Genomic DNA, 9,902 nt, shown 5'->3' on the forward strand with positions numbered 1-9,902 from the left:
ACCACCCCTTTGGGGATCCTATGGTACATTTTGCACCATACGCGTTTTTCATGATACATTGCGTTATTTCTCTTCTATTTGAGCTTTTTCGTCCTTTTTTTTTTTTTTTGTTTTTGTTTTTCAAGTCCAGAGCCATTGTAGAAGACATTACGTATGGTTTCAGACCGTCCTGCGTCCAGACATAGAAGGTGATGACGCCATAATCTTAAAAAATATTTTTTCCCTTTTTAAGCCTATGTTCATTATTTTTTGGCGGGCTTATTTTTTCACGTAGAAGATTGAAATTTTGCACAAATATTTAGTCCACCGAATAGTATTTACCAGATTTTTTCTTCCGATTTCTGCGTTAAAACAGGGGGTCCAGAGGGGCAACTGGTTGAAAAGGGGGATATTTTTACCCCAAAAATCCCGTTTCTCAGGATTTTCCCGCCTCACATACATGATGGAGAAACGTGAGTCATACCGTCTAAAAGGCAGTTCTATTCTGAAGAGAATGATGGGCAAAACATGACCCTAGGGTAATTAAATTTTTTTCCCTGAGATCATGGTGTCTTGCGATAATTTGGGGCATTGTGGGGATTCTTGATAAAATTTCTCCCGCCCTTACTATTCAAGATAGAAACTTGAAATTTGGTACACACATTTAGTTTACCAAGTACTATTTACCAGAGGTTTTTGAGATCTCTACGTTTACACAGTGGGGGGCCAGAGGGGCCCAAAGTTTGACAAAAAATTCCCTCAAAATTTTCCTTTTGACATCAATTTTCCCTCTCCTGGTATATGGTATGGGCATGCAAGGGGTACTATTTCAACGCCAGCTCTATTCTGAAGAGAATGAGGTATGAACCATGATCCTAGGATAAATAGTGATGATGCAGTAGCTGCTTGACTGAAAGTCTAACAAATGCACCAAAAACCCCGGATCCCCAAAGGGCTACAGGAGGTATAAGACTAATTAACTCATTTTTAACGGAACGTGCCGTCATAAGAAATGCTTTTATTTTGAAGCCATTCTTTTATTTTATTTTTTGTCCAAGACATGGTGGGAACCCGATCTACCTTTACACTGTGATAAGATGCGTTGTGCATGACTATCACGCAGTTCGGTTCTAGATGTGGAAGTATGTTCTGAAACCAAAGTAACTTTTACCTTTACCGGTAGGGTTCTTAAGTCCAGTGGAGAGTACAGAAAGAAAGACTTGTTTAATAGAATTCACAGTTTCATCTACCATTACACGGTATGAGAAGCATTTACCCGTGTCTCATCAAGATAGTAGATTTTCCTACCCTCTGCTCTATACTTCTTAAGTAAACAGAGATATTTTCTCCTCCATAATGCTATGCCATCCCTATCAACTACTACAGACATTTTATTGCACGATACATAGTTGAATTTCATTATTTTCAACAGTCTATGGAGAGTTGTATGAGAAAAGCAGGGCAGTTCATCATCGGTATTTACAGCTATCATAATTTTATTTAATGTTGGCAATTTATTACGGGAAATGACCTGATGTACCTTTGATCGAATTGCCGATTTCGTGAAATCGTTATAGTTTTCCGAGAGGGTGTGCATAAAGTCCTGAAGGGAAGTAAAACTCTATAAGTTGGAAACTACGTAATGTATTAACAAATACTTTTTGTGTATTTACAGAAAGGTTCAAAGTTTTGTTTCAGATAGTTAAGGTTCATCGCCAAACCTCCAATTGTGCATCATTCACGTCCAAACACTCTTGCAGTCTTTTTGGGAAACCAAGAATTGCGTGTTGGCAGTGCTTGTCTGGAATGTTCAAAATCACATCTGTTATTTTGTTCTTGAGATCGTGCAGATTAGCTGGCTTCTGCTAATACACCTTGGTCTTCACGTGTCCCTACAGCCAGTAATCACAATGCGACAAATTTGGTGATCTTGCAGGCCAAGGTGTGGGTCCTCTTCGGCCACTCCATCCCTCCTTAATTTTTTCGTTAAGAAACTGTCGAACTTGAAGGGTATAGTGCGGCGGTATCTAATCCTGTTGCATGTGGACCTCATTAAGAATGCCTAACCTTGTAAGTTCTGGCAAAATGAATGTCTGTAGCATGTTCAGATAATTGTTGCCATTTACCGTCTCTTCCTCGAGGAAAAAATGGCTGATAACGTGTTCCATTGAAACAGCACAGCACACATTGACTTTGGGATTACTCCGCTTGTGCTCCTCGAATTCACACGGATTTTCCACCCCCCAAATTCGGTAGTTGTGCCTGTTCACTTTTCCCGACGCATGAAATGTGGCTTCATCTGTAAACAGAAATCGTGACAGAAGGTCACCATCTCTTGTAAGCTGGTAAGCATTGACTCACAGAATTCCATTCTCATGCCAGTCTTTCTCCATTAGCTCGTGAACAAATTTTAACTTAGGCCGGGACCTTCAAATTCTTGCGTACGATCTTATGTAACGTTGACTACGGTATTCCCAGTTTCAATGACCTACGTTTAAGCGACTTCATTGGACTCCTGGCTACGCTGTCCTGCAACGTGTGAATCAAATCGTCACTCGTTCCTGGCCTACCACTGCGTGGTAAATTTAACACACTTCCCGTTTCTTTGAGCTTCTCGTACCACCTCTTGACACTTGTTTCTGCTGGAGGTGTTTTCCCATACGTTGTTTGGAACTTTCTCCGCAATGATACGCAAGATTTTAATTCCACAAACCACAAAACACATTGTACTTATCTTTAATGGATGTCATCTTAAGTCACGTGATTACCAGTGCAAACGTCATCGACCATTGTGGCCGTCATCGAGCATTGTGGCCAGAACAAAACTTTAAATTTCCCTTCTTCCAATCCCTAAAATTTATACACTTAAACGTAACGGTTTCGATGTTTTGCAGTTTTAGTTTCCTGCAGGATTTTATGGACTCCCTGTACTTGTACGCGTATTTTTGGTATTTTTTAAATTTATTTTCATTAAATTTAGCCTCCCGTCAACTTTTATAAACAATATTCTTTCCTACACTTGTCTGTTGCCCAGTCATGTCGGCTAATTGTTCAACAGTTAAATTAGGGTGTTGTTCTCTTAAAGCATGGAAGATATTCGAAATGCAACGCTTCTCACCACTTCGTAACGCTTTCCCGGGCTCATGTTTTATAACAGAAATAGTGCAAGCAACATGAGTTGTCGCTTCACAAAGCACTTAATACGCAATTAGTTACATTATAATATGCACTAAAATTTCTTTCAGGTAATATAAACTATACAAAATATAATGGATGCAAAATACAATTTAATATGCACTAATTTGACACGACACTATATATAATATAGTTACCACAAGCTTAAATTTATACACAATATCTGCACAGGTCGATAGTCTGCGTACTAGATACTCAGACAGTTAGAAGATTACCTTCCTTGAAATTGTAAATAAAGACAGAATGTCGACAGGATTGGTATTGCTTCCTCTCCCAATTCTTAAGTGAAACAATGATGGAAATTAACTTTATAACGAATTAGTTGTTATTTCTAAAAATGCAATTTAATAAATAGGACTAAAGCCAAAACTTTAATACATATATAGTAAAAAAATACTTTTCATAAACAAAAATTAAAAACAGTATTTGATTGTTATTCGGGGTTGACAGGTAAAAGAAACAGGAGTGCTTTCTCGCCATCAGGTACGTGGAAATTGACGTACGAATTTACAATGTACACGATTCTGTTTATTAGAAAAGCCTCCCTCCCTGCGAAGGTCAACGGCTTGAGGTCCCCTGTGTACTGGAGACTCTTAGGAGGAAGGGAGGGTTTCCTATCAGGTTTCCTGGAACAGATAATAGTAGATTCCCGAAAGAAAACTTCCCTCAACTAACACAAAATTTTCCCTTTTCTAAAATCAATTTTTAGCTAGTTCTTTGAGTGTCCAATTCCTATGACATAAATTATGTGACAAGGCCAATTTAGCTACATTAAAGACAGTGCCACATTTTTTTTACTCATTTTTATTTTTATTTTTTCTTGATAGAGGAAGAAGTGACAAGAAGATCTAGTTGTCGCCAATTTAAAACTCCAAAATATTGAAATATCGGATATTGAATTGAATTGAATTGAAATTGAATTGAAAAAGGCTTTATTCAAGCGGGCGAGGTTCAGCATATTCCTGCTCAACCACCTAACCCTTGTCAAGGAAGTACATTGAGTTATACAAAAAAACATACGATCAATTGAGTCGAAAGATACGGTTATATACAATAAAAATACAGGTATACATTAAGATGATTAAAAAAAAAGAAAAAGAAAAGACAAAAAGTGATACTTTTAACAAAACACACTCACACGCACAAGTGCTACAAGTGAAGAAAGAAAGAAAAAGCATACAAATACGAACATGGAAACAAACACATACCGATGAATAACATAGAGACAAAATAAGTTATGCTTGTGATTCACAACATAGGGGGGAGGTATGAAATATTTTTGCAATGCATTATTATTTAATAAAGAAGACGTAACAATTCAAGTCTGATTTCATTTACGTGGTTCAAGTGATAGAATACAAATCATGGGTACCTGAACTTAAATTTTGTTGGCTGAGTAAATAAATTTTTAACATTTTCTTGAAAGAAATAAATGTTTTAGCTTCTTTTACTACATTTGATAGAGCATTCCATGACCTTGGTGCTAATACTGAAAATGCTGCAATGGTTTGCTTGAGTCTATGGTGCGGAATATCAAACTTATTTCTTTTGCGTGTTAAGTGAGTGTGAATAGTTGACCTAGCAGTGAGTGTTTTGTATAAATACGCGGGACGTGTTGTTATAAGAATTTTATAAATGAGAGAGCAATAATGTAAATGTCGTCTTCTGGACATTGTTAGCATGCTACTGGTGTTCAGAATAGGCAAAATATGATCAAATTTTCGTATGTTGTAACAGAAGCGGATGCATGAATTTTGTACCTTTTGGATCAGGATGGCATTGCTTTTTGTTAGAAGCGGGCCATACACAACATCATAATAATCAAACAAAGACAGTATCAGCGATTGTGTCAGTAGCAGCTTGGTATCTTTGGACAGACAGTCTCGTATTTTGTACAAGTTTCTTAGTATTCCTAGAGCTTTTGAACACTGAGTAGAGACGTGATTATTCATAGAAAGTTTATCGTCAATTTGTACTCCAAGACTTTTAACACAACATGAATAGCTAATGTTTGAATCCATTATTTGTAATTCTAATTTGTCAGGAGCAATTTTATTAAGTTGATTAGCGGAACCTAGAACAGTATAAGTACATTTTAAGGAATTAATAATAAGACCGTTATCAATACACCAGTTACTGATAGCCTTAAGATCTTGGTTAAGGAGTGACAAGTGGCAAGTTCTGAGGTAAGGCTTTTATAAACAATTGAGTGTCGTCTGCGAAAGAGTACATCTTTGAATGTTGTACAGCGGGAGACACTTCTAAATGGTACACCTTAGCCGTAAATCTCCATATGGCTGTACCATTTAGAAGTGTCCCCCGCTGTACAACAGATACCAGATCTGCAGTGTATAAGGTGAACAAAAGTGGCCCTAAAATTGAGCCTTGTGGAACACCTCTATCAAGTACAGCAGCTTCAGAAATTTTATAATGAGAGAAACTACGTAAAGTAACTTGCTGTTTTCTCTTATGTAGATAGGATTCGAACCATTTTATGGTATTTACTGAAAAGTTATAGTATTTCATTTTTGCTAAGAGAACACCATGCTGTACAAGGTCAAATGCCTTTGAGAGGTCTAATAAGACAAGTATGACAACATATTTGTCATTTAGTGCATGAAGCACATTGTCTTTAATACCTAACAAACCAGTAGAAGTGCTGTGAAATTTACGAAACCCAGATTGTTCGCATGGAAGTATGTGAGAGCTATCAATATATGAAATCATTTGCTGAAACACTAACTTTTCAATTACCATTGAAAGAACTGGCAATATACTTATTGGCCGAAGGTCACTAGTTGATTTAATACAAGGCTTCTTTGGTAATGGCAGAATTTTAGCTAGTTTCCAGGGATCAGGGAATTTACCATTCAATAAAGAGTAGTTCACAATATTAGTTAAGGGAGATGTGATAACAGGTAAAGCTATTTTAAGCATATGTGGGGTTATTTCATCAAAGCCCGCTGCATTGGATTTAATGTTAACAATCGCTCTTCTAACTTCATGTTCATGAACAGATCTTAACATGAAAGGAGTTCCACAAGCAGTGTGTCTCAGTGAACTGTACCGATTTATTTGTTTATCAAATGTGTTATCACTTGTTACTGAGATTTCGGAAACCTTAGCAAAATTACGATTTATGACATCAGGACAATTTAGTTCTTCAGGGAGGTTCAACAATGAACTTTTTCCATCTATTCCCAAATTATGTAACGTCCGCCAAGTGTCTTTATTGTTTTTAGCGTTATTTATACGAAAGGAAAAATACGCAATCTTTTCTTGTCGAATAACTGCCGTAGTAAAATTACGAAGCTCCTTGTACTCATCACAGTGTTGCTGCAACTTAGTGCGTATGACCTGCGGAGCGCACGATCGCGTATTTTCATTAGCAGTTTCGTATTACTAGACACATAAGGCAATTTGTTATTCGAAACTTTAGCTGTTTTCATTGGCGCGTGCTGATCAAACAGATGTTTTAAAGAAGTCTGAAGAAAATTAACTTTAGCATTTATAGCTTCCTGAGATTCAATTGTTTCCAGTTCAAGGCTTCAGCATTTAGTAGAAATGCGTCGTGATTAAATATATTAAAGTTGCGATAACGAATAATATCAAATGACTTTCTTGGCGGTTTTTTAATGTTTAGGATAGCATGTGTCACCCAGTGATCGGATGATCCAATGGGTGGACCAACGCCACTTGATGCTATCATGTCAATTTTATCGGTAATAATGAGATCGAGTGATGATTCACCGAACTCTGTTATTCTGGTTGGTTCTTTAATGAGTTGGACAAAACAAAACATATCCAGAATACGGTTCAAATATTTTGTTTCGGTTTTGTCAAGACAGAGCTGATCACAATTAAAGTCACCTAGTATATAAAGACAATCAACTTGTGGATATACATGTGTAATCAGATCCTCAAGAATAGACAATTTGGTGTAGGGGATATTTGGTGGTCTATACATTGATACTATACCTATGCGTAGTGAATTTATTTTCACCATTACCACCGTAAGGCATTCTACTTGATCTGTGTTAGGTATTTCTAACAGTTTTACATCCAAATTTTCAACATAATACATTAAAATTCCTCCAGCATGATGTTCTCTGTCTTGCCGAAGAACGGAGTAGCGAGGTATATTAATGAGCCTTGTATCAGTTGAATTGTCAAGCCACGTTTCGCTAACTATAAAAATAGCACACTGTGATTCTAACATTAGTAAACGTATTTCATCTATTTTAGGTAAAATAGAACGAACATTAGCATGCATAATTAAAAATTGAGACTGTTGTCCTGCCGTAAACTCAAACCTTTCCTGAAAAGTTTTGTTGATACTATTATTTAAATGTTTCCTTGTACCATGCCAGTGGTCATGAATGCTCCCTTGTACTATGTCTACGTTACTCATAACTATTGTTAAACAATTTTGTTACAATACAACTACAATATAGCGATAATGTACCAACTAGTAAACCCTTTAATATGTTAATTTAATAAACGAGGTAAATCGATTGCTAAATTTAATATTTATATGTATTTCTTTAACCCTTTTAATATCTTTCGTACAATTTGTACCATACGGGTGTTTTATGGTACTTTGCGTTATAACTCACCTATTTGAGCTTTTCGTCCGTTTTTCTTTTTCTTTCTTTTTTGGTTTGTTTTCAGGTATATGGGCATTGTAGTATACGTTATGTATGGTTTCACGTCTTCCTGCGTCCAGTGGCGCATTTAGAAGGTAAAAACTGGGGCGCCAGCCAGTACCCAGACTGTAATAGGTACCGTAAGACGGGGTTACTATCCACATCAGGGGTTACTTTGCACAAAATATGCAAAGAGTTTCACAGTCCTCTGTTGGCAAAACCATGAATAGTAAAGAGGAAATTTTAACTGTCCCCCTAAGATAGAACATCTAACTGTATTTTTGGTATAATGTCGGTGGTTAACATCAGTTCTAATTGCCTGGAGGATACGTTGTTGAGGCATGGAAAGCAGTCACTGTAAAGGCCGACAAAATTTGAAAAGTATCACCTACAAGAATTCCCGTCAAAGTTAAGTCAGTTTCATAGAATACTACTGCGTATAATGGGACTCTGATGCAATAGTTGAAATTGAAATGTAAAACGTTTTAAAGTCATAAAAAACTAAAACTGAAGGTTTCAGCCTCTAATTGGGGTTACTTTGCACAGGTCAAAAATACATCTTAGATAGGAAATTATTACAACTGGAACCTCCTGCATTCTAAATTTATATAAATTTCTTATTATTTAGATGCCGGAATGAATTTCTTGCTCTACAATAAGTTATGAATAGTGGCGGATCCAGAAAAGTAGTTTGAGAGGGGCTTCACTCACAAAGGCTTCTTATTTGGAAATAACTAGAGCTTTTTGGAGGAGGGCTTGGAGGTTATACAAATACGAATGACTAGCATTAGATATTTGAAAAATAAATCATGCAATTTGGATGGACTTCACCCTCAAAGTCCCAAACCCCGTAAATCTTCCACCAATTACGATTTGGATGATATTCTTCGAGGTAAGGAATAACCAAGGCAAATCAGATTACGGGGATTTTTTTTCTGTTTCTGAGTTGGTATTTGTGGGATATATGCTAAACCATGAGAATATGATTCCTGTGCCGGTGCCAGAAATACATAATTTTCTTCACAAATATTGGTAATTCATACTAAGTATCGATCCCATTACCCTCATTAAAATATCAATATTTGTAAACTGTATAGAAAGTAAACTGTATAGTAACTGTTTAAGTAGAAAGTAAAATGTATAAATACTGAAAGGAAAACATTGCACAGAAACGTTATATTCGTTCGTTAACATACTTTTTTGTATGATGTGCAAAGTAACCCCAATTATGAAATTACTTTAAACCAAAGTTTATATTTCAATAACTATGGTCATACTGAATGTTTACTTGCACGAATGTTTTCCACATATATCTAGTTATTATTGGAATTACGCAGAGTCGCTCTGATGCGTGATTAGTATCATACTAAAGAATTCGATTAACATATATTTCCTGCAGTAGTCAGGCTTTTAGTAAGACGCTAATCATAAGTCAAAACGACTCTGCATAAGGCCCAATATGTTTAAAATAAAGTGTTCTAAATCATTACGTTTGAAAGTTACATACGATTTTCTTTAAAATTCCTTAAATCGTGTGGAAAGTAACCCAGTTTTAGGGTATATATAAAGGTACAAAAATAATAAATAGCTTAAATTATTTTGCCAGTCAAAAAACTGGGGGCCTGACGCCCCCTAGTTCTAGCCTAGATCCGCCACTGCTTCCGTCGGGACAATAGTAAGGGGATACTCTACCGCGTTTTTCATTATTCTCAATGAGGGGCCCGAAGGCCCGGGGTCAATGACCTAGGGGTACTTAGGACCACCCACTCTAAATTTTGGCAGGGGTACATAGGACCACCCCCTTAAATTTTGGAAATTGCCAAATCTAAAAATTTGGTATGGTAGCCTAGGACCATAGTATGTACCTCTATCAGTATTGGGGTCTATGTCGTTCACTTACATGGGTAAAAAATTGCCAAAAATTCAAATTTCGGGAGTTTTTGACCTAATTTATGCCCTTTGATAAAGTGTTATTACCTTATATAGTTATATGGGCGTATACAGGGGTTCATTACCTTTCATAAGGTATGGGTATATTAATGCACCCCTTGAAAAATTTGGGAGGGGTACCTTGGCCCACCC

The sequence above is a fragment of the Thermobia domestica genome, chromosome 7, assembly GCF_964235325.1.
Source record: "Thermobia domestica chromosome 7, izTheDome1.hap1.1, whole genome shotgun sequence".
Classification (NCBI taxonomy): domain Eukaryota; kingdom Metazoa; phylum Arthropoda; class Insecta; order Zygentoma; family Lepismatidae; genus Thermobia; species Thermobia domestica.